We start from the raw sequence: 25521 nt of genomic DNA on the forward strand, positions 1-25521 counted from the left end.
ATCTGCCTTACCTACTACACTTCTTGCATTAAAACAAATGCACCTCAGACCACCAGTCCCTTTATATTCATCATCTGCTCCCTGCCTGCTCTTCCCCTTAGTCACACTGACTTCATTATCTAGTTCCTTACAGGCTTTTGTTACTACCTCCTGACTGTCAACTGACCTCCTCAATTGGTTCCCATCCCCCTGCCACATTAGTTTAAACCCTCCCCAACAGCGTTAGCAAAAGCACCCCCAAGGACATTGGTTCCAGTCCGGCCCAGGTGTAGACCGTCCAATTTGTAATAGTCCCACCTCCCCCAGAACCGGTCCCAATGTCCCAAAAATCTGAACCCCTCCTTCCTGCACCATCTCTCAAGCCACGCATTCATCCTGACTATTCTTTCATTTTTACTCTGACTATCACGTGGCACTGGTAGCAATCCTGAGATTACTACCTCTGAGGTCCTACTTTTTAACTTGGCTCCTAACTCCCTAAACTCTGCTTGTAGGACCTCATCCCATTTTTTACCTATATCATTGGTGCCTATGTGCACAACGACAACTGGCTGTTCACCCTCCCCCTTTAGAATGTTCTGCAGCCGATCTGAGACATCCCTGACCCGTGCACCTGGGAGGCAACATACCATTCGGGAGCCTCGTTTTCGACCACAGAACCGCCTATCTACTCCCCTTACAATCGAATCCCCTATGACTATAGCCCTTCCACTCTTTTTCCCGCCCTTCTGAACAGCAGAGCCAGCCACGGTGCCATGAACCTGGCTACTGCTGCCTTCCCCTGGTGAGCCATCTCCCTCAACAGTATCCAAAATGGTATACTTGTTTTGGAGGGAGATGACCGCAGAGGACTCCTGCGCTGCCTTCCTGCTCTTTCTCTGCCTTTTGGTCACCCATTCCCTTTCTCCCTCAGCAATCCTAATCTTTGGTGTGACCAATTCACTAAACGTGCTATCCACGACCTCCTCAGCATCACGCATGCTCCAAAGTGAGTCCATCCGCAGCTCGAGAGCCGTCATGCGGTCTAACAAGAGCTGCAGTTGGACACACTTCCTGCACGTGAAGGAGTCAGGGACATCAGCCGTGTCCCTGAGCTCCCATATTGAGCAAGAGGAGCATGACACGGGTCTGAGATCTCCTGCCATTTTTAATCTTAAGCTTAATTTAGTTAAATGAAAAAGGAACGAAAAGTTTTTACCAATCACGATAAAACCAGAGAAATTGAAAAAGCCTTACCTTATATACACCCCACCGAGTCCTTTTTTTTTGGTTAGAGGAGGAGGGCGGGTGGGAGACACTACAAGTGTGGTGTCTCGGGTTCAGAAACCGCCCAAATATATAGTGTTTTACTTACCCAGCAGCCCCCTGGCCTCCGCCGAAAACAAAAGGAAATTAAGTTTACTTTCAAACTGACCTTCCCAGCTGCTCACTCGCCCGCACTCTCTGCTCCCGAAAAAGCTTCCCAGCTGCTCACTCGCCCGCACTCTCTGCTCCCGAAAAAGCTGCTGCAATGAAAGCTCTGTCCCTTTCTGTCACTCTCTGGTTATCATTACCCATATTGCTACCCTTCACTATTGCTTTGTCCTTTCTCATTAACTTTCTAAATTTCCCCTCATCTGAACCCTCCCCCCAACTATTTAGTTTATAGCCCTCTCTACAGCCCTAGTTATACGATTCACCAGGGCACTAACCCCAGGGATGAAGACTGTCCCAATGATACAGCTCCCACCAGTGCTGGTGCCCCATGAATTAAAACCCATTTCACCCACATCAATCTTTGAGCTACGCATTCAATCCCTGATCTTATTTACCCTATGCCAATTTTCTCATGGCTCAGGTAGTATTCCAGAGTTTATTACCTTTTGAATTTAGCCCCGAGCTGCTCATACGCCCTCAGTCGAATGTCTTTCTTACTGTGGTGAATTATAATAATTGCCCCTTTTTAGGGCTATCCCGGATCAGGCACCCTTCTCAGATGATCACTCCCAACTTAAGGTTGAGAAAGACAGATCGTAAAGACACTTGAATGGGTCTGAAGGACTGATCTAACTCTCCCTAAAAGAAATGAACCAGCTGAGAATATTACCGTCCTCCAGATAGCCTTTTTAACAAGTTTCAGACAGATTATAATAATCTGGATATTATGAGGGTCCAGGAATCTCTCCTCAGTAATGTTATCTCCACTGAAGAGTGTAAGGAGGTGGATTCATGAGCTAGTGATACTGAAGACTATGTGAGACAATATAAATTCTAATTTATATATGTTTATTAAAGATCTGAATGTGCAATTCACAGTTGGTGAGTCAGTCAATCGCAACGTTAATAGTTCTAGGAAAAGATAGAGAGTACAATCTTGTTTCTAGTAGAGAATCCAATTTTTAAATCTCAATATCGTTACTGTAAAATATTTAAGTAGGCTATTCATCAGTTATTAAAGTAACATTTACCTTGAATCCTCCAAGTAGAAGACTACAGAGTTAGCGAGATACCTCTGCCCCAGTTAAGGGGAGAACTATCATTGCCTCACTCCACTACTTGTACCTTTATCGGAGCGAATCCAACGAATCTAAAAATCCAATGTGTGCTTCCAATATTTATACTGTTTTTCAAGTTGCATAACTAATTTCTTATGTATGGGGGTGTTACCTCAACTGTAAATAAGTTCGTCCCCCTTTATTTCCCAAGTAAAGCTGCATAATTGTTAATTTCTAGGTAAGGTCTGTCCTCTTTGATTCCTAAGAAAGGTTGTATAACTGTTAATTTCTAGGTAAAGTCCGAGCTTCTTTGATTTCTAAGAAAGCTGTGAGCTTCGTGATAGTCAATTTTCCATTAGTCATCTAACTGTGTTTCAAGATTATAATGCAGTTTTTGCGTTTGGTTAGCTTTGTCAAAAATTTAGTTGACTGTTTTCAGGCTATCAGCATAAAACCATCTTATCAACTATTACACTGTGGTAGCTTTTATGACAGTTTGCAAAACCATGTTACCAATGTTTTACCGTTTGGTGAGGTTTGTGACATTAGGGGCAGATCCCTCTTATTAGAAGCTGCCTAGTTCTAAGATGAGACATGCTTGTTACCACAGAGGCATGTCCATTTCGTGTTATAGAGAAGAACTTTTTTAAAATTTTAGGAAGATAAACCCTTTAAAAAAAATGTTTAATCCCTCATTCATAGGAAAATAACTCTTTTAACCTTATAACCCCTCATTATGAATGAATTTCTTCACACTACCTTTGTCTTTGGTACCCACAACCTGTCTCATTCCAAGTTCCTCTCCAGCCCCAAAGAGATGTCCCTAACCCTGGCACCGGGCAGGATACACAGCCTTCAGGACTCACACTCTCGGCTGCAGAGAACAGTATCTATTCCCCAAATATACTGGCACCAACTACTACATTCCTTTTTACTTCCCCCACTTGAATGACCCCCTGCACCATGGTGCTATTGTCAGTTTGCTCATCCTCCCTGCAGTCCCTGCTCTTATTCACACAAGCTGCAAGAACTTTGAATCTGTTGAACAAGTGCATGGGCTGAGGATCCTCCATTGCCACCTTCTAGATCCCCATACTTGCTTCACACCCTCCTGTCCCTGAGAATGGATCAAAATCGGAAGTACCTATCATAAGGGGTGTGACTGCCTCCTGGAACAAAGTGTCCAGGTAACTTACCCCCTCCATGATGAATCGCAGTGTCTGAATCTCAGACTCCAGCTCATCAACTCTGAACCGACGTTCCTCAAGCTACAGACATTTACTGCCAATGTGGTTGCTGTGGATCATACTGGTGTCCACCAGCTCCCACAGGCTACAGCTGCAACACATCACCTGCCCTACCATCTTTATTGTGTTTTATTTAACTAACTAGGTTTCAAGTTTAGAAATATCACTGATAATTTGCAGTTATATTAAATAGTTTAACTAATTAAGCTACAAATTTAATACAATACTTATATCTCCCCAGTACCAGTTTAAACTAAGGTCCCAGTTTAGAAAGGAAAAAATAACCTGAAAACTCACCAACCCTGTTCATCTAATTAATGCCTCTGAGCTTTAGCTCTCAGGTTTCACTGTCTCTGGCTACCTGTCTTGGATCACTGCTTGTTCTGTAAAAGATCAGAACAGCACCTCCTCTCTCACTGCACCAAATTCCCAAACTTACCAAATTCCCGAGTTAAGCACTCTGTCTCGCAGCACTCAGTCGAGCAGAACTTAGTGGTCCTTCTGTGGTCTCCTTCTGTGGTGTAACCATTTTATGATTCTATATTTCTAGGTGAACCCTCAGGCTTTGCTTTTCTAAAGTAAACAGCCCAAGCCTGTTCAGCCTTTCCTGTAAGAATATATTCAAGGCCGAGTTAGACAAATTTTTGATCTACAAGGGAGTCAAGGGTTATGGGGTACATGCAGGAACGTAGAGTTCAGGCCATGATCAGATCAGCCATATTAGTAAAAAAAAGTTTTTTAAAAATGTTTTATTCATTCAGGGAATGTGGTATGGCTGGCTAGGCCAGCATTTATTGCCCATCCCAAATAGTACTAGAGAAATTAATGGGACTTAAAATAGATAAATCCCTCGAACCTGATGATCTACATCCCAGACTGTTGAAAGAGGTGGCTGTAGAAATAGTAGATGCATTGGTGGTCATCTTTCAAAATTCTATAGACACTGGAATGGTTCCTACAGATTGGAAGGTGGCAATTGTAACCCCACTATTTAAAAAATGAGGGAGAGAGAAAGCGGGGAACTACAGACCTGTTAGTCTAACATCAGTTGTGGGGAAAATGCTGGAATCTATTGTGATAACAGGACACTTAGAAAATAATGGTAGGCTTGAGCAGAGTCAACATGGATTTATGAAAGGGAAATCATGTTTAACAAACCTGTTGGAGTTTTTTCAGGATGTATCTAGCAGAATAGATAAGGGGGAACCAGTGGATGTGGTATGTTTAGATTTTCAGAATGTTTTTGATAAGGTCCCACACAAGAGGTTAGTAAACAAAATTAGAGCACATTGGATTGGGGGGAATATACTGGCATGGATTGAGAACTGGTTAACGGACAGAAAACAGAGAATAGAAATAAATGAGTCATTTTCAGGTTGGCAGGCTGTGGGGTACCGCAAGGATCAAAGCTTGGGCCCCAGCTATTCACAATCTATGTCAATGATTTGGATGTGGGGATTAAATGTAATCTTTCCAAGGTTGCAGATGACACAAAACTAGGTGCAAGTATGAGTTATGAGGAGGATGCAAAGATACTTCAAGAGGAGTTGGAGAGGTTAAGCAAGTGGGCAAAAATTTGGCAGATGGAATACAATGTGGCGAAAGGTGAGGTTATTTTGGTAGGCAAAACAGAAATACAGAGTATTCCTTAGATGGTGAGAGGCTTGGAAGTGTTGAACTTCAAAGGGACTCGGGTGTCCTTGTTCATGAGTCACTGAAAGCTAACATGCAGGTACAGTAAGCAATTAAGAAGGTTGTAACAAAGGCCAAGACGATTTCAGTATAGGAGTAAAGATGTCTTACTGCAATTATATAGAGCCTTGGTGAGACTACACCTGGAGTATTCTGTGCAGTTTTAGTCTCCTTACCTAAGGAAAGATATACTTGCCAAAGAGGGAGTTCAACGAAGGTTCACCAAACTAATTCCTGGGATGGAGGGATTCTTCTATGAGGAAAGATTAAATAGACTGGGCCTTTATCCTCTGGAGTTCAGAAGAATGAGAAGTGATCTCATTCAAACATGCAAAATTCTTACAGGGCTCGACAGGGAAGATGCAGGAAGGATATTTTCCCTGGCAGGGGAGTCCAGAACCCAGGGACACAGTCTCAGAATAAGGGGAAGGCCATTTAGGATTGAGATGCGGTGGAATTTCTTCACTCAGAGGGTGGTGAATCGTTGGAATTCTCTGCCCCAGAGGTGTGTGGAGGCTTAGTTGTTGAGTATGTTCAAGACTGAGATCGACAGATTTCTACACATTAAAAACATCAAGGGATACAGGGATAGTGCAGGAAAATGGTGTTGAAGTAGAAGATCAGCCATGATCTCATTGAATGACGGTGTGGGCTCGAAGGGCTGAATGGCCTACTCCTGCTCCTATTTCTTATGTTCCTATGTTCTTATGATCTTAATGAATGGTGGAGCAGGCTCGAGGGACCAAATGGCCTATTTCCTGCCCTTCTTTCTTACATTCTTATGTAATATCCTCTTATTTCTGGTGTCATCCTTGTAAATCGATTTGCTGCACCTTCAATACTTTTTTATAATATGTAGGCCGGACTGTGCACTGAACTCCAAGGCCAGGATTTTCTTAGCACTTTGGAGACGGGCTGGGATGCAGGAGGGGTAGTAAAATGGTGGCGAAACATGGCGGGAGGGAAGCCCAAATTGTTTACATTGCAAGTGGATATTACTGGAGGTGCAGGACTGGCAGGAGGAGGTTGTGCTGGACAGCGGCAGGAAGGTAAGTAAGTCTGTTAACTGTGATTTTAGCAGGCTTTTTACCATTTTACAAGGGGTGCATGGAAACAATGGACCTTCAGAGCCTCGCCAGCTAAAAGAAGACAGAAGCCCAGCAGAAGGTCAGTGTTGGCTGCAGTTGACAGACATTGCGAGAAGTAGTATGGTTTGGTAGGTGTGTGACACTGAGTAGACAGCGGCAGTAACAATCAGGAGCAAAGACAAACTTGGCTAGCACAATGGAGGCATTCTGATTGAGCATTCTCTTTGACTTGGCACTTGCATGTACTGTGTAAGAGGGGTGGGAGGCCCAGAGAACTGAGTGCAGCAATTTGCTATGGCTTCATTTACTCAGGCTTTGAGACTACCAGTGAGGAGAAGCATCAGAGAGGGAGAGAGCTGCAGCCACTGGGAGCAGGGCAGCAACAGCCAGAGGGCTGCTATGATCACAAGCCTCAAAAGGGGCACGGACGAAGAGGACACAGAGGGGTGCACAGCAAGCCTGTTGTGCGCAGACAACGCTCTCCATCAGAGAGGTCTAACGTCAGAGGCTCAACTTCCTACAAATGTCAGAGCAGCGGTCATCGAGCTGTGCGCCATAATAAAGGAGGAGCTGAGCCCTATGGGAAGAGCCATGCACCCAATGCCTGTGGCGTTGAAGGTCACTATGGCAGTGTATTTCTACATCTCAGGAACATTCTAGACATTTTCTGGAAATATCTGTGGGATCTCCCAGTCTGTGGCTCCTCGCTGCATCAAGATGGTCACCAATCCCATTTTCAAAGGATGCCAGCCAATATGTGTGCTTCCACACTGATCTGGACAGTTAGGGCGAGAGGGCTATGGGATTTGGAGCCATCGCTGGATTCCCCCAGATTCAAACCAAGAAGGGGTGAAAGGGGAGCCTAAGACCCCTTCCTCTCCTAACCATAACAAAGTAGATGCCTTTAACTTCTTCTCTCTGTTTTCTGTTTTATAGTCAGGTTGCTATCCATTCTGCGAATTGTCCCCTGACTCCACATGCTCGGACCTGAGTCTACTATGCGGTACCATAGTAAGGCCTTTTTAAAATCCAAGTATGTTACACACTATATCTACTTTGTCACCCTACGCTTTCTGTTACTTCTTCAAAAAATTCAATAAGGTTGGTCAAGCATGGCCTAATTAGAGTGGGAGAAAGCTCGTGTCAAATATAAACACGGGAATAGACCAGTTGAGCTGAATGGCCTGTTCTGTACTATAGATTCTATGTAATTCTTATGAACCTCACAACTGAAAACTAATTGGTTCATCATTTCTAACTGCATTTAGTAAAGCTGTTTGTTTTCAAGTGCTATGAACTATCGACAATGCACATTGTTGGGAAGTACATCATAACACTACACGGTCATTATTGTTCCTGAAAGCTGCAATTTGACCCCACCCAATTGTAAGTATTGGGAGCTGATTGTTAATTGTGTGCACTTGCAATATTGCTGAGGTCATGGAAACTACAGACAACCACATACTAGTCTTGAAAGTGAATGTCACTGTGCACTACAGCTGAGAGCTACTGAAGTATGGACAGTTGCATATGCCCAGAGCTACTGACCACAATGTTCACAGTTTGATATTGCACAGTGCTAACACTCCTACATACACTACAGAATTAACAACACTCAGAACTGCAGTCATCACATGAAGCTAAACAGTCCCAGGAGCCGCCAACACTGCATAGAGCTAACCAGTAATGAGAGTTCCTCACACTGCCAGTGCTAATACTCCCCAGGCCACACCAATCACCAATGTGCACTATAATGGCAACATCAACCACCGACAGGTGATTCTATCAGTAACATAAAGCACAACAGTAACATGGAACTCAGTTGAATTTGGACTCTTTCACAAGGCACAACTGAACTTTAGTCTTATAATTGCTGATAATGGAGTTCAAAATCTAATGTCAACAATTCACAGCAACAGCTAGCAAAACAGGATTTGGACCTGTTTGAAGGGCTGATTATTTTCATTTAAAAATAATGTCTTTTTAGATTTAAAAAATTGCACAGGTTATTTTATTGTTCATCTTTCATGTAAAATTCAAGCTTTGGCTGCAATTACTATTTAACACAATTTAAATAAAATCTGGAAACATATATGAGCACTGGTGGAGGTGGAAGAGGTCGTTTTATTAGTTCTGCCAACCATCTCTCGAATTTAGCAAAAGAAATTCACATTTCAAGAATAAGATTACTATTAGAAATCTTGATTTCATGGTATTCATGAGGGCATCCATCCTCTTCCCCAACTTGTTTACAGGTCTCACCCCACAACCCACACATCCTGGATCTCAGAGTTAGGGTACATATAAAGAACAGTTTTTTAAATGAGTGAATTTAGTATGAGGCAGCACCACATATCTTTTCAAAAAGCAAAATCTGTATGTCCTTGCTTCTTAGAAACTGCATAGCGCCCAAACAGTAGTAGATACAGTGCACACGATGGATGGAAATATCTGTCATGTCCTCTCAGTGATCACTTGCATAATCCCACAGGTAGTAATTGATCAAAACAGAATTGATGTCTTCGTTCATTAATCCTTTCTGCACTCCAAGTTCCAGAATATAAACTCTACACACTAAATGGAGCAGCCTCGGATCTCCACTTCCTGACAATCCTGCAAATGAAAGAGCATAACTAGAAGGTGAGTTAAAAGGACAATTTTAATTCCAGTAAAAATGGCTACAGCAACGAAAACCTGAATCAAAATGGCGACAAATTAAAAACTGTAAAATCAAATTGTGAAATTGTATTTTAATGTTATAGAACATCAGATAGTGTTTGAAAAAAACAATTAATGCCAAATGAAATGTTCTGGTTAACATCAACTGAACAATTGTGGGGCATGGATCAGTCTTCTTCAAAACTGCGTTCTATTTTAATCAGCTTAATTTGCTCATTTGCCATTTTATGAGATCTGTTCAGATGTGATGCTATTTTGCAGCCACACGGTGTCACCACAGCCCTGTTTATTAATGTAAAATAAAGAACTGATCCAACTCAAGAGTATGGCATAAGCAAAATGCTGCAGATGTTGAAAATCTGAAATAAAAACAGAAAATGCTGGAAATACTCAGCAGATCAGGCAGCATCTGTGGAGAGAGAAGCAGAGTTAATGTTTCAGGTCGATGACCTTATGTCAGAACTCTATATAGTCCCTTGTGCACAGATCATTATCAGCTATTCTTTCAGAGAAGCTAATGACTTGTGACCTGCATAATAATGAGTCTGATTATTTAAACAGCCTCATCAAATATGACAACCTTGTTTTTTTAATTCATTCATGGGATGTGGGCATCGTTGGCTAGGCCAGCATTTATTGCCTATGCCTAACTGCCCTTGAGAGGTGGTGGTGAACCACCTTTTTGAATCGCTGCAGTTAGGAAGGGAGTTCCAGGATTTTAACCCAGCGACAGTGAAGGAACGGTGATATAGTTCCAAGTCAGGATGCTGTGTGGCTTGGAGGGGAACTTGTTCCCATGCATGTGCTGCTCTTGTCCTTCTAGGTGGTAGAGGTCGCCGGTTTGGAAGGTGCTGTCTAAGGAGCTTTGGTGCGTTGCTGCAGTGAATCTTGTAGATGGTACACAGTGCTGCCACTGTGTGCCAGTGATGGAGGGAGTGAATGTTTGTAGATGGGGTGCCAATCAAGCGGGCTGCTTTGTCCTGGATGGTGTCGAGCTTCTCAAGTGTTGTTGGAGCTTCACCCATCCAGGCAAGTGGAGAGTATTCCATCACACTCCTGACTTGTGCCTTGTAGCTGGTGGACAAGCTTTGGGGACTCAGGAGGTGAGTTATTCGCCACAGGATTCCTAGCCTCTGACCTGCTTTTGTAGCCACAGTATTTATATGGCTACTCCAGTTCAGTTTCTGGTTAATGGTAACCCTCGGATATTGATAGTGGGGGATTCAGTGATGGTAATGCTGGGAACGGAGTGGTCAGAGAGAGCGAGGCCGGGAACGGAGCGGTCAGAGAGAGTGAGGCCGGGAATGGAGCGGTCAGAGAGAGCGAGGCCGGGAACGGAGTGGTCAGAGAGTGAGGCCGGGAATGGAGCGGTCAGAGAGAGCGACGGCAGGAGCGGAGTGGTCAGAGAGAATGAGTTTTTGAGTGCCCACATTGCAGGAAAAAATTATGTGATAGCTGATGCGTTGTCCAGAGTCTAACTCAACGCAGAATCATTCCAGAAAAAAATTAGATCAGAGCCTAGCTATGGCAGTGTGAGTTTGAGAAGTGAGTGTTTGAGTTTGAATGTGCGTGCTTTGTTTGACCTGCAACCTTATAATGAACTGCTCCTGTTGTCTCATTTCATTCCGTGTGGTGGGGAGGTGTCAAGAAAACATGCCATGCTGAATGAAAACTTTTTAATTCATCGATGGAAAACCTACATTAAACTTTTAAAAAGGAAAATTTGGATCATACATCTAACTTTTAAAAATCCGGCAGCCAAGATGGCCAACACAACTTGCCCAGGAGCAGACCGACCCCATCCACAGGTAAACTAGGGAAAATTCCCACCGTTACCAGTCCTAAAATAAGGTTGCACTCCAGGTGCACCTGGGATAAAGGTTTGGGGATATATCGCCCTCTGATACCATTCGCTAACACCCTAGCATTCGATGCACTCCCTGGGGGAAAGGTCATGCCTTTTCCCAGCGGAAGGTGGGTGGCCCCTCTAACCCTAAGTATGACTATGGACTTGCTTGCCTCATTCGAGGGGTATGGGGTCACTTTTTCTTGGGATACAAAATCCTGGTAACTCTCAGGGATTTTGTTAAGCTTTTCCGCACTCACAACGGTAGGTTTACTGGATCTTACTGCTGCAGTTAAAGCCACAGCCTGGTCTGCTGTGCTTTCCATCAGGGCCCTTTTCCCTACACTGGTCTGGTGCGCCCTGATTAATCCTCCAGGTTTTGCCTGTAACATCCAGCAGTCAGCTCAAAGATGACCTGCCTTATTACAATGGCCTGAGGAGGGCCGCCTGTGTGTCCAGCTTTCCCTTCTTGCCCATGGCTGTTTGATTCCTATCACCCTCCCACCTTTTATCTTTTTCAGTTTTTGGGGGTGAATAGGGAAGGGTTTCCCTTGGGGTAAGGGCTTGTGTACAAGCAAAAATTCAACAGCCAGGATTGCGGCCTGCCTGGCTCTAGGAACCATTTGTTCCTCTACCTGAGTTTTAATGGAAAGGGGAAGTGAGATTTTGAGCTCCTTGAGAAGGATCATCTCTCTGAGGTTTTCATACGTGGGCTGTAACCTGAGTGTCCATATCCACTGGTCAAAAGCAAGCTGCTTAACTCTTTAAAACTTAGGGTAAGTTTGTTCGGGCTGCTAACGGAGTTTTTTGGAAATTTTGGCTGTATGCCTCTGGTACTAGCTCATATGCCCCCAGGATAGCATTTTTAGTCATCTCATAGTCTGATGAACTCTCATCAGGCAACAGTGAATAAACCTCATGGGCTTTACCTGTGAGTTTGCTTTGCAATAAGTGTCCAGCTCTCTGCCAGCCAATTCAGCTGTTTTGCAAGCTTTCAAAAGGGACGAAAAATGCTTCCACATTCCCCCTCATTGAACTTTAGAATCAACTGGGAGAACTTTAAGAGTTCAGCACTTGCTCCTGAGCTAGAGGTAGTTCCCTCATTAGCGGTGCCTTCACTGGTTGCATTGGGTCTTCCCCTAGTTAGTTCGAGTCGCCTTAACTCCCTTTCCTCCTGCTCCGGCTGGAAAGCTCTTTCTTTTTCCCTTTCCTGATACTCTGTCTGCTCTTCCTCCTTCTGAAATTCTAATTCGAGTCTCCTCTGTTCTCGTTGTATTTTAGCTGACATTACCCTATCTGTTTCTGGCTCCAAACCCGTTTCTGACTCCAAACCCGTTTCTGAGTCTTCTGGTTCAAGTGCAAAACAGTTGGCCACAAGTTTTAGGATTTGTGGTTTCCTAGCTTTTGGAGGGATAGTAATCCCTAACTGCCCAGCTACATTCCTCAACTCTTAAACAGATAGGGCATTTAACCTGCCCTAAGTTACTTCTGTCATGCAGGCCCCCAGCTGTCGAGAATGTGGCACATTGGCTTTGTCATATGAACATTGATGTTGACTGTTGCTGGAGCAAGGAAATGACTTGTTGAACAGATCAGCCATGGCTAGAAAAAGCATTTGCATACTAACAGACAGTGCTTGGGTTGTCAAAGGACCATTCCCTGACACATTCAATGGGTAATGGGTGGTTGTTGGTCAGCACAAACTTAGTGGGCCGAAGGGTCTGTTTCAGTGCTGTATCTCTCTATGACATTCAATCCACAATGGATGTTGATCACTGGACAGTGAGGGGTGGGGCAGCGCATTCCAGGGCCTGCTGGGGTGATGCAATCCACAGGGGCCAGGACTGGTAGGACCAGCTGGTCACATGACTAACTGGCTGTTCCAGGCTTTTTTGAACTAGCCACAGAGAGTTTGAGCAGAAAGATTGTTTGCTCCTGGACTGAGAAGATCTCTCCTGTCTGCTCCCATCTCTTTCTCACAATCTGAGCAAGGAGGAGGAGATCTGAGAGCCAGTAAATCAGCAGGGTAAACAGTAAATAATGTTTGTTTTAATAAAAGCTGCCTACCCAATTTTAATTCAAATGATCTATAAACAAGTAAGTAAAAAAGACTAACAATGGCAGCACAGGCTATGTGCTGTGACTACAGTACATTGGAGTTTGTGGACACCGAGATTATCCTGGATAATGTCTCTGCCTTCAGTCACTCCGGTTCAGTCATTGAGCTGGAATGCGAGTTAGAAAAGCTCTGAAACATAAGACAAGGGAAGGAATTTCTGGATAGTTTTATCCAGAATATAATCTAATACCGGATGAAAGTATAGTTCAGGCAGGGTGGGGTTGACTTTTAGGGACCAGAGTAGAGGGGACATCGGAAGGTTAGCAGGAGATCCCGCAGACACTGGCCCTGTCCAATAGGTACGATGCACTTGCTACCTGTGAGAACAAGGAGAAAGACTGTGGGGAGGACAGGCACAATGCAAACCAAGGCACAATGATTTGGAAGGCTAACCAAGGTGGGTGAAGAGCAGAATAGAAATGTGGCAGTGATCGGAGATTCCACATTCTCTAGGGCAATTAGGGATAGACGATAAATGCTGGCCTTGTCAACGCTGTTCACATCCCATAAATGAATAAATTAAAAGAAATTAGTGGGGAAGATAGCATCCTCTGCAGCCACAAATGGAAGGGAGGCAGAGGAAGAAATATGCAAACAAATTAGGAAAATGAGTAACAGACACAGTATAATAATCATGGGGGATTTCAACTACCCCAAAATTAATTGGCTAGAAATGGTAAGTAAAGGGGATAAGAGTTCCTACAATGTTTACAGGACTTCTTTCTAACCCCATATGTACTCCTAATCTAACAAGGAAGGATTTGCTGCTGGGTCTGGTAATGAAACTGAACCAGAGCAGATAAGAAAAGTAAACATTGGGATACATCTAGGCAATAGCGACCACAATATAATACAGTTTAGAATAATAATTGAGAAGAACATAAGCATGACAGGACCAGAGTAATTGATTGCAGAAAAGCTGATTTTGAGGGACTGAGAATAGAACTTGGGAAAATAAAATGGACAACAATATTAGCAAACCATGATGTAGAGTAACAATGGGAAATATTTAAAATGATGCTCAATGGAGGTCAGGAAAATATATTCTGTCAAAAAACAAGAACAAACTAAACACTAATGGATGAATAAAGATATATGGAAAAAATTGAGGCTAAGGGGACATGCACTAAGTACATGGGCAGCAGAGGAAAGCATAACAAGGGAGTAAACAAAGAGATTAGGAGAGAACAACAACAACTTATATTTATATAGTGCCTTTAATGTAATAAAATGTCCCAAGGCACTTTACAGGAGCATTATAGAACGATTCTGAGAGATAGGATAAACTGTCACTTAGAAGGGCACGGATTAATCAAGGATAGTCGGCATGGCTTTGTTAAGGGAAGATCTTGTCTGACTAACTTGATTGAATTTTTTGAAGACATAACAAGAAAGATTGATGAGGGTAGTGCAGTTGATGATTGATGTGATCTGCATGGATTTTAGCAAGACTTCTGACAAGGTTCCCACATGACAGATAGGTTAAAAAAAATAAAAGCCCATGCTATCCAGGGAAATGTAGCAAGCTGGATACAAAATTGGCTCAGTAGCAGGAAAGAAAAATTGTTGACGGGTGTTTTTGCAACTGGAAAGCTGTTTCCAGTGGCATTCTACAGGGCTCAGTACTAGGTCCCCAGCTTTTTGTGGTATATATTAACAATTTGGAAGTAAATGTAGTGGGCATGATCAAGTAGTTTGCAGACAACAAGAAGGTTGGCCATGTGGTTGATAGCATGGAGGATAGCTGTAGACTGCAGGAAGATATCAATGGACTGGTCAGGTGGGCAGAGAAGTGGCAAATGGAATTCAACCCAGAGGAGTGTGAGGTGATGCATTTGGGGAGGTCAGACAAGGCAAAGGAATACACAATTAAATGGAGAATACTGAGAGGTGTAGAGGAAGTGAATGCGAGTGAATTGAAGTGAATGTCCATAGATCTTTGAAGGTAGCAGGACAGGTCAATAAGGTGGTTAAGAAGGCATATGGAATCCTTTCCTTTATTAGCCGAGGTATAGAATATAAGAGCAGGGAGGTTAAGCAGGAATTGCATAAATCATTGGTTAGGCCAAAACTTGAATACTGTGTGCAGTTCTGGTCACCTCATTACAGAAAGGATGTAATTGCACTAGAGAGGGTATAGAGGAGATTTATGAGGATGTTGCCAGGACTGAAAAAATGCAGCTATGAGGAAAGATTGGATAGGCTGGGGTTGTTCTCCTTGGAACAGAGGAGACTGAGGGGAGATTTGATTGAAATGTACAAAATTGTGAGGAGCCGGGATAGAGTGGATGTGAAGGCCCTATATACCTTAGCAGAGAAGTCAGTGACCGGGGGTAATAGATTTAAAGTGATTGGTAGAAAGATTAGAGAGGAGATGAGGAATTTCTTTTCACCCAGAAGGTGGTAGGGATCTGGAACTCGCTGCCTGAAAGGGTAGTTGAAGCAGAAACCCTCAACTCATTTAAAAGGTGTCTGGATATGCAGCTCAAGTGCCGTAACCTGCAGGGCTACAGACCAAATGCTGGAAGGTGGCATTAGGCTGGGTAGCTCATTTTTCGGCTGGTGCAGACACGATGTACCATAAACTTTCTATGATTCTATGATTCTAAAGGCTGACAAGTTCCCTGGACCTGATGACCTTCATCCTAGGGTCTTGAAAGAAGTGGCTGCAGAGATAGTGGATGCATTGGTTGTAATCTTCCAAAATTCCCGATTTTCTGGAATGGTTCAGCCGATTGGAAAAGCACAAATGTATCATCTCTATTCAAGAAAGGAGGGAGGCAGAAAGCAGGAAACTATAGGCCTGTTAGCCTAACATCTGTCATTGGGAAAATGTGAGAATCCATTATTAAGGAAGTAGTAGCAGGACATTTGGAAAATCATAATACAATCAGGCAGAGTCAACATGGTTTTATGAAAAGGACATCATGTTTGACAATTTTTTTTAGAGTTCTTTGAGGATGTAACAAGCAAGGTGGATAAAGGGGAACCAGTAAATGTGGTGTATTTGGATTTCCAAAAGACATTCGATAAGGTGCCACATAAAAGGTTTCTACACAAGATAAGAGCTCATGGGGATAATATATTAGCATGGAGAGAGGATTGGTTAACTAATAGAAAACAGAGTCAGGATAAGTGGGGCATTTTCAGGTTGGCAAACTGTGACTAATGAAGTGCCACAGGGATCAGTGCTGGGGCCTCAACTATTTATGATCTATAATAATGACTTGAATGAAGGGGCTGAGTATATTGTAGAAAAATTTGTGGACAATACAAAGATAGATAGGAAAGCAAGTTGTGAGGAGGACACAAAGTGGCAGGTTAAGTGAGTGGGTAAAAATTTGGCAGATGGAGTATAATGTGGGAAAATGTGAGGTTGTCCACTTCAGCAGGAAGAATAGAAAAGTAGAATATAATTTAAATGGAAAGAGACTGTAGAATGCTTGTACATGAATCGCAAAAAGCCAGTAGGCAGGTACAGCAAGTAATTAGGAAGGCAAATGGAATGTTGGCATTTATTGCAAGGGGGATGGAAGTATAAAAGTAGGGAATTCTTGCTACAACTGTACAGGGCACTGGGAAGACTGCACCCAGAGTCTTCTTTGGCCTCCTTGTCTCGAGAGACAGTGGGTAAGCGCCTGGAGGTGGTCAGTGGTTTGTGGAGCAGCGCCTGGAGTGGCTAAAAAGGCCAATTCTAGAGTGACAGACTCTTCCACAGGTGCTGCAGAAAAATTTGTTTGTTGGGGTTGTTACACAGTTGGCTCTCCCCTTGCGCTTCTGTCTTTTTTCCTGCCAACTGCTAAGTCTCTTCGACTCGCCACACTTTAGCCCCACCTTTATGGCTGCCCGCCAGCTTTGGCGATCGCTGGCAACTGTCTCCCACGACTTGTGATCAATGTCACAGGACTTCATGTCGCGGTTGCAGACGTTTTTAAAGCGGAGACATGGACGGCCAGTGGGTCTGATACCAGTGGCGAGCTCGCTGTACAATGTGTCTTTGGGGATCTTTGGGGATCCTGCCATCTTCCATGCGGCTCACATGGCCAAGCCATCTCAAGCGCTGCTGACTCAGTAGTGTGTATAAGCTGGGGATGTTGGCCGCCTCGAGGACTTCTGTGTTGGAGATACGGTCCTGCCACCTGATGCCAAATAATCTCCGGAGGCAGCGAAGATGGAGTGAATTGAGACGTCGCTTTTGGCTGACATACGTTGTCCAGGCCTCGCTGCCATAGAGCAAGGTACTGAGGACACAGGCTTGATACACTCGGACTTTTGTGTTCCGTGTCAGTGCGCCATTTTCCCACACTCTCTTGGCCAGTCTGGACATAGCAGTGGAAGCCTTTCCCATGCGCTTGTTGATTTCTGCATCTAGAGACAGGTTACTGGTGATAGTTGAGTTTAGGTAGGTGAACTCTTGAACCACTTCCAGAGCGTGGTCGCCGATATTGATGGATGGGGCATTTTTGACGTCCTGTCCCATGATGTTCATTTTCTTGAGGCTGATGGTTAGACCAAATTCATTGCAGGCAGCCGCAAACCTGTCGATGAGACTCTGCAGACACTCTTCAGTGTGAGATGTTAAAGCAGCATCGTCAGCAAAGAGGAGTTCCCTGATGAGGTCTTTTCGTACTTTGGTCTTCGCTCTTAGACGGGCAAGGTTAAACAACCTGCCCCCTGATCTTGTGTGGAGGAAAATTCCTTCTTCTGAAGACTTGAATGCATGTGAGAGCAGCAGGGAGAAGAAAATCCCAAATAGTGTGGGTGCGAGAACACAGCCCTGTTTCACGCCACTCAGGATAGGAAAGGGATCTGATGAGGCGCCGCTATGCTGAATTGTGCCTAGAGTACTGCATACAGTTTTGGTCTCCTTACTTAAGGAGGGATATACCTGCATTGGAAGCAGTTCAGAGAAGGTTCACTAGGCTGATTCCTCAGATGAAGGTGTTGTCTTATGATGAAAAGTTGAGCATCATAGGCCTACACTCATTGGAGTTTAAAAGAATGGGAGGTGATCTTATTGAAACATATAAGGTTCTGAGGGGGCTTGACAGGATAGATGCTCATGGAATGTTTCCCCTCATAGGGGAATCTAGAACTAGGGGGCACAGTTTCCAAATAAGGGGTCTGCTATTTAAGACAGAGTTGAGGAGGAATTTTTTCTCTCAGAGGGTCGTTAATCTTTGGAATTCTCTTTCCCAGAGAGCAGTGGAGGCTGGGTCATTGAATATATTCAAGGCTGAGTTAGACAGATTTTTGAGCTACAAGGGAGTCGAAGGTTATGAGGCAGTAGGGTGGTGGTGTGGGGTGGTGTGGATGCTGGCAGGAAAGTGTGATTAAGGCCACAAATCAGATCAGCCATAATCTTATTGAATGGCGGAACCGATTGGCCTACTCCTCCTTCTATTCCTTATGATCTTATGGATCTTTTACACCCACCTGAGAGGATCAGAATGGCATCCAGACCACTGTTAAGAAATGGGGAATGGTATGGAGACAGACCTTTAACATTACCATCTGCAGCAAAATGCTCGGAGGCAAATCCAGATTACTTATTGTACAATTTGCGCTCTGTCTAGCTCCACAAATTCAAACTCCACAAATTTCATCCTTCTAAATGGCTGTGGGCAGAAGGTCGCTCTCCGATGTATAATTTTGGTCACACTTCTACATTCTATTATTCTGGATAGCAGTTCAAAAAATGGCAAGCACTATGAACATTCTTACAACACTTGAAGACCCAATCATTTCTGTCTGAGTTTACCGCCTGAGGACTCAGCAGGATAACTTGCTAATAGCTACAAGAAGGTGTGTCCTGCTCAGTTAGCAAAGTGCAGCCTTCCCCCAAACTAATATTATCGAAGCACACATGGGACACGTCCTAATCAGAATGATTGATATTTGGTTTCTTCCTGGAACTGGAGAAATTTAAAACACTAGACAGTCGATTCTTGGAAGTTAGTTCATCACAAACTGCTCTCAGCACATTAACCCACTTACTAAATGATTTTATTATCCTAAATTTCTTTTTGAATAGTAAGGCCCTTATTTTTTAGACAATGGCATAGTTCTGATATTTCAAGTTTGAAGAATTCCCAATTTTTTTTTGAAACTGAGAAACAAGTATCTGTATTAGCAAGATTTCTCCATTATAGACAAAGCAAAGATTTTCTCAGTTATAGAGTCACAGAGTTTTACAACACAGAAACAGGCCCTTCGGCCCATCGTGTCCGTGCCGGCCATCCAGCACCCAACTATTCTAATCCAATATTCCTGCACTTGGCCCGTAGCCTTGTATGCTATGGTGTTTCAGGTGCTCATCTAAATACTTCTTAAATGTTGTGAGGGTTCCTGCCTCCACCACCTCTTCAGGCAGTGCGTTCCAGATTCCAACCACCCGCTGGGTGAAAAAGAATTTCCTCAAATCCCCTCTAAACCTCCTACCCCTTACCCTAAATCTATGCCCCCTGGTTCTTGGCCCTTCCGCTAAGGGAAAAAGTTTCTTCCTATCTAACCTATCAATGCCCCTCATAATCTTGTACAGCTCAATCATGTCCCCCCTCAGCCTTCTCTGCTCCAAAGAAAACAACCCTAGCCTTTTCAGTCTCTCTTCATAGCTGAAATGCTCCAGGCCAGGCAACATCCTGGTGAATCTCCTCTGCACACTCTTCAGTGCAATCACATCCCTCCTATAGTGTGGTGACCAGAACTGTACACAATACTCCAGCTGTGGTCTAACTAGCGTTTTATACAGCTCCATCATAACCCCCCTGCTCTTATATTCTATGTCTCGGCTAATAAAGGCAAGCATCCCATATGCCTTCCTAACCACCTTATCTATCTGTGCTGCTGCCTTCAGTGATCTATGGACAAGTACACCAAGGTTCCTCTGACCCTCTGTACTTCCCAGGGTCCTACCATCCATTGTGTCTTCCCTTGCCTTGTTAGTCCTCCCAAAATGCATTCCCTACACTTCTCAGGATTAAATTCCATTTGCCACTGCTCTGCCCATCTTACCAGCCCATCTATATCTCCCTGTAATCTAAGACTTTCCTCCTCACTATTTACAACACCACCAATTTTCGTGTCATCTGCGAACTTACTGATCATATCTCCTATATTCACATCTAAATCATTAATGTACACGACAAAAAGCAATGGTCCCATCACCAATCCCTGTGGCACACCACTGGTCATAGGCTTCCAATTACAAAAACAGTCCTCGACCATTACCCTCTGCCTCCTGCCACTAAGCCAATTTTGGATCCAATTTGCCAAATTGCCCTGGATCCCATGGACTCTTACCTTCTTAACCAATCTCCGATGCGGGACCTTATCAAAAGCCTTACTGAAATCCATATATACTACATCTACTGCTTTACCCTCATCTACACATCTAGTCACTGCCTCAAAAAATTCAATCAAGTTAGTTAGACACGATCTCCCCCTGACAAAGCCATGCTGACTATCCTTGATTAATCCCTGCCCCTCCAAGTGGAGATTAATCCTGTCCCTCAGAATTTTTTCCAATATTTTCCCAACCACTGATGTTAGACTCACTGGCCTGTAATTACCTGGTTTATCCCTGCTACCCTTCTTGAATAATGGTACCACATTCGCTGTCTTCCAGTCCTCTGGCACCTCTTCTGTGGCCAGAGAGGATTTGAACATTTATGTCAAAGCCCCTGCAATCTCCTCCCTTGCCTCACATAACAGCCTGGGATACATCTCATCTGGGCTGGGGATTTATCCACTTTTAAGCCCACTAAAACAGCTAATACTTCCTCCCTTTCAATGCTAATATGTTCAAGAATATCACAATCCCCCTCCCTGATTTCTACACCTACATCGTCCTTCTCCATAGAGAACACCGATGAAAAATAATCACTTAAAACCTCACCTATGTCCTCCGGCTCCACACAAAGATTGCCATGTTGGTCCCTAATGGGCCCTACTCTTTCCCTGATTATCCTCTTACCCTTAATATACATATAAAACGCCTTAGGATTTTCCTTTATCTTGCCCGCCAGTGTTTTTTCATGTCCCCTCTTCGCTCTCCTAATTACTTTTTTAAGTGCCACCCTACACTTTCTATACTCCTCTAGTGCCTCCGCTATTTTCAGCGCTTGGGATCTGCCGTAAGCCTCCTTTTTTGTCCTTATCCAATCCTCTATATCCCTTGACATCCAGGGTTCTCTGGACTTGTTGGTCCTACCCTTCACCTTAACGGGTACTTGTTGGCTCTGAACCCTCACAATTTCCTCTTTGAATGACTCCCACTGATGTGATGTAGACATTCCTACAAGTAGCTGCACCTAGTCCACTTTGACCAGACTCAGTTTTATCATATTGAAATCGGTCTTCCCTCAATTCAGTACCTTTATTTCTGGTTCCTCTTTGTCCTTTTCCATAACTACCTTAAATCTTACAGAGTTATGGTCATTGTCCCCGAAATGCTCCCCCACTGACACTTCTACCACTTGTCCGCTTCATTCCCTAGGATTAGGTCCAGGACTGCTCCTTCTCTAGTAGGACTTTCGATGTACTGGCTCAAAAAGCTCTCCTGTATACATTTTAAGAATTCTGCCCCTTTTAAGCCTTTTGCACTAAGACTATCCCAGTTATATTGGGGAAGTTGAAATCCCCTACTATTATTACCCTATTATTTTGACACTTCTCTGAGATTTGCCTACATATCTGCTCCTCTATCTCTTCCTGACTGTTTGGAGGCCTGTAGTACACACCCAGCCAAGTAATTGCTCCCTTTTTGGTTTTAAGTTCTACTCTAATGGCCTCATTTGAGGAGCCTTCTATGATATCATCCCTCCTTACTGCAGTAATTGACTCCTTGATCAACAGTGCAATGCCACCTCCTCTTTTATCCCCTCCCCTGTCGTGCCTGAAGATTCTATACCCTGGAATATTGAGCTGCCAGTCCTGTCCCTCCCTCAACCATGTCTCTGTGATAGCAATAATATCATAATCCCATGTGCCAATCAACGCCCTCAATTCATCTGCCTTACTGGTAAGACTCCTTGCATTGAAATAGATGTAATCCAGCCTTGCATTTTTCACTTGTGCCTTACCAGGTCTATATTTGCTCTGCCTTCCAGACTGACTCGGTTTCTGTTCTATATTACCCCCTACTGTACCTCCACTCTGTTAGTGAGGTTATCCACTTTAGTTGTAAAAATGAAAGGCAGCTTATTATCTGAATGGTGATAGATTGGGAAAGGGGGAGGTGCAACGAGACCTGGTGTCCTTGTACACCAGTCGTTGAAAGCAAGCATTCAGGTGCAGCAAGCAGTTAGGAAGGCGAATGGTATGTTGGCCTTCATTGCAAGAGGATTTGAGTACAGGAGCAGGGATGTCTTACTGCTGTTATACAGGGCTGTGGTGAGACCACATCTGGAGTATTGTGTGCAGTTTTGGTCTCCTTATCTGAGGAAGGATGTTTTTACCACGGAGGGAGTGCAAAGAAGATTTACTAGGCTGATTCCTGGGATGGCAGGATTGACTTATGAGGAGAGATTGAGTCGACTAGGCCGATATTCACTAGAGTTTAGAAGAATAAGAGGGGATCTCATGGAAACCTATAAAATTCTAACAGGACTAGACAGGCTAGATGCAGGGAGGATGTTCCCGATGGCTGGGGAGTCCAGAACCAAGGGTCACAGTCTCAGGATACGGGGTGTGCCATTTAGAACCGAGATGAGGAGAAATTTCTTCACTCAGCGGGTGGTGAACCTATGGAATTCTCTACCGCAGAAGGCTGTGGGGGCCAAATCATTAAATATATTCAAGAAGGAGATAGATATATTTCTTAATGCCAAAGGGATCAAGTGATATGGGGAGAAAGCGGGAGCAGGGTACTGAATTAGACGATCAGCCATGATCTTTTTTGAATGGCGGAGCAGGCCCGAAGGGCTGAATGGCCTACTCCTGCTCCTATTTTCTATGTTTTTATGCTGATGTGAGGGTGAGGGAAGATATGCTCAACTGCAGACACTGGATTTTTGCCTAGCATGATGGACCCAGCTTGCTGAGTGGGAGATGGTGGTGGGGGAGGGGGGGTGGTGGGGTAGTGTGCGCAATTCTTTCTCAGGGTTATGCGAATCATAGCAACAGGAGAAGGTTATTCAGTCCCTCGAGGCTGTTGTACTATTCAATTAGATACAATCTCAGAACATTTGGAGTCATAGAGTTATACAGCACAGAAACAGGCCCTTCAGCCCATCGTATCTCTGTCGGCCATCAGGCACCTATCTATTCTAATCCCATTTTCCATCACTTGGCCCGTAGCCTTGTATGCTATGGCGTTTCAAGTGCACATCTAAATACTTCTTAAGTGTTGTGAGGGTTCCTCCTGCCTCTACCACCCCTTCAGGTAGTGTGTTCCAGATTCTAACCACCCTCTGGGTGAAAACATTTTTCCTCAAATCCCCTCTAAACCTCCTGCCCTTTACCTTAAATCTATGCCCCCTGGTGATCCCTCTGCTAAGGGAAAAAGTTTCTTCCTATCTATCCTTTCAATGCCCCTCATAATTTTATATACCCCATTCAGGTCCCCCCTCAGCCTACTCTGCTCTAAGGAAAACAACCCTAGCCTATCCAGTCTCTCTTCATAGCTGAAATGCTCCAGCCCAGGCAACATCCTGGTGAATCTCTTCTGCACCCTCTCCAGTGCAATCACATCCTTCCTATAGTGTGGTGGCCAGAACTGTACACAGTACTCCCAGCTGTGGCCTAACTTATGTTTGATACAGTTCCATCATAACCTCCCTGCTCTTATATTCTATGCCTCGGCTAATAAAGGTAAGTGTCCCATATGCCTTCCTAACCACCTTATCTACCTGTGCTGCTGCCTTCAGTGATCTGTGAACAAGTACACCAAGGTCCCTCTGACCCTCTTTACTTCCTAGGGTCCTACCATCCATTGTATATTCCCTTGCCTTGTTAGTCCTCCCAAAATGCATCACCTCATACTTTTCAGGATTAAATTCCATTTGCCACTGCTCTGCCCATCTTACCAGACCATCTATATCGTCCTGTAATCTATTACAATTGATTCATGCTTCACAGCCTTTTGGGAGAGAGTTCTAACACTTGCTATGCAAAAAGTGCTTCCTAATTTCACTCCTAGATGGCTTACCTTTAATTTTAAGATTGTCTGGATTTCCCCACCAGATGAAATAGCTTCTTTGTAACTACCTTGATGAATCCTTTTACAATTTTCAACATCTCGATTAGATCACCCCTCAACCTTTTAAACTCAAGGGAATACAAGCCAAGTTAAGCAATCTGTCCTCATAACTTAACCCTTTAAATCACTGGAATTATTTTAGTGAATTTGTACTGTTGCCCTCCAAGGCCAATATATCCTTCCTGAGGTGTAGTGTCCAAGACTGAAAGCAGTTCTCCATATGGTGTTTGTCCAAGGCTCTGTACAAATTGAGCATAACTCCCTCCCCTTTATATCCAACCCTCAACAAAAAACCTGTTAGCCTTAGTCCATCCCTTACTTCAGGAATTAGCCTTTTAAAGTTACATAATCAGATCTTGTTCTTTGAATACCAGATCAGATTGAACTTAATCATACTATGGTTATGAACCCCCAGAGTTCCTACAACCTCCATTCTCTATGTTGGATGGTCATTTGTGAATATCAGGTCAAGTTGACCACTACATTTTGTGACTTCTCTGATGCATTGGATCAAAAATGAGCCAAGCATTACATGAACCAAGTGAGGTTCCAAAGCCACTCGGGTTTTCCCAATTTATAGTAGGTTGATTAAACTAATCCATTGAAAGAGCTTGGCTGTTCTGAGTTACCTTCCCTCTCTTTGTAGGAATACGGTCACATAGTGCTTATGTTACTGGACTTGCAATCCAGAGAATGTGAATTCAAATCTCACCATGGCAGTTTGTGAATTTGAATTCAGTTTAAAAATAAAAAATCCAAACGGTAACAGTAAGTGGCCATGATGTTGTAGGATTGCCATAAAAACCCAACTGGTTAACTAAATTACTTTAGGGAAGGAAACCTGTTGTCCTCACCTGGACTTGTCTGTATGTGAAATAAAAACAAGAAATGCTGGAAATACTCGACAGGTTTGGCAGCATCTGTGGAGAAAGAAGCAGAGTTAACGTTTCAGGTTACGTTAATGACCCTTCATCAGAACTGGCAGAGGCTAGAAATGTAAAAGGTTTTAAGCAAGTAAAGCGGGGGTGGGGCAAGAGATAACAAAAGAGGTGTTGACAGGACAAGGTCACAGAGAATAACTGACCAGAGGTCATGGAACAAAGGCAAACGGTATGTTAACATTGTGGTGAAAGACAAAGCGTTAGTACAGAGAGGGTGTTAACTGACAGAAAACTG

This window comes from Heterodontus francisci, chromosome 4 (genome assembly GCF_036365525.1).
Source record: "Heterodontus francisci isolate sHetFra1 chromosome 4, sHetFra1.hap1, whole genome shotgun sequence".
NCBI lineage: Eukaryota > Metazoa > Chordata > Chondrichthyes > Heterodontiformes > Heterodontidae > Heterodontus > Heterodontus francisci.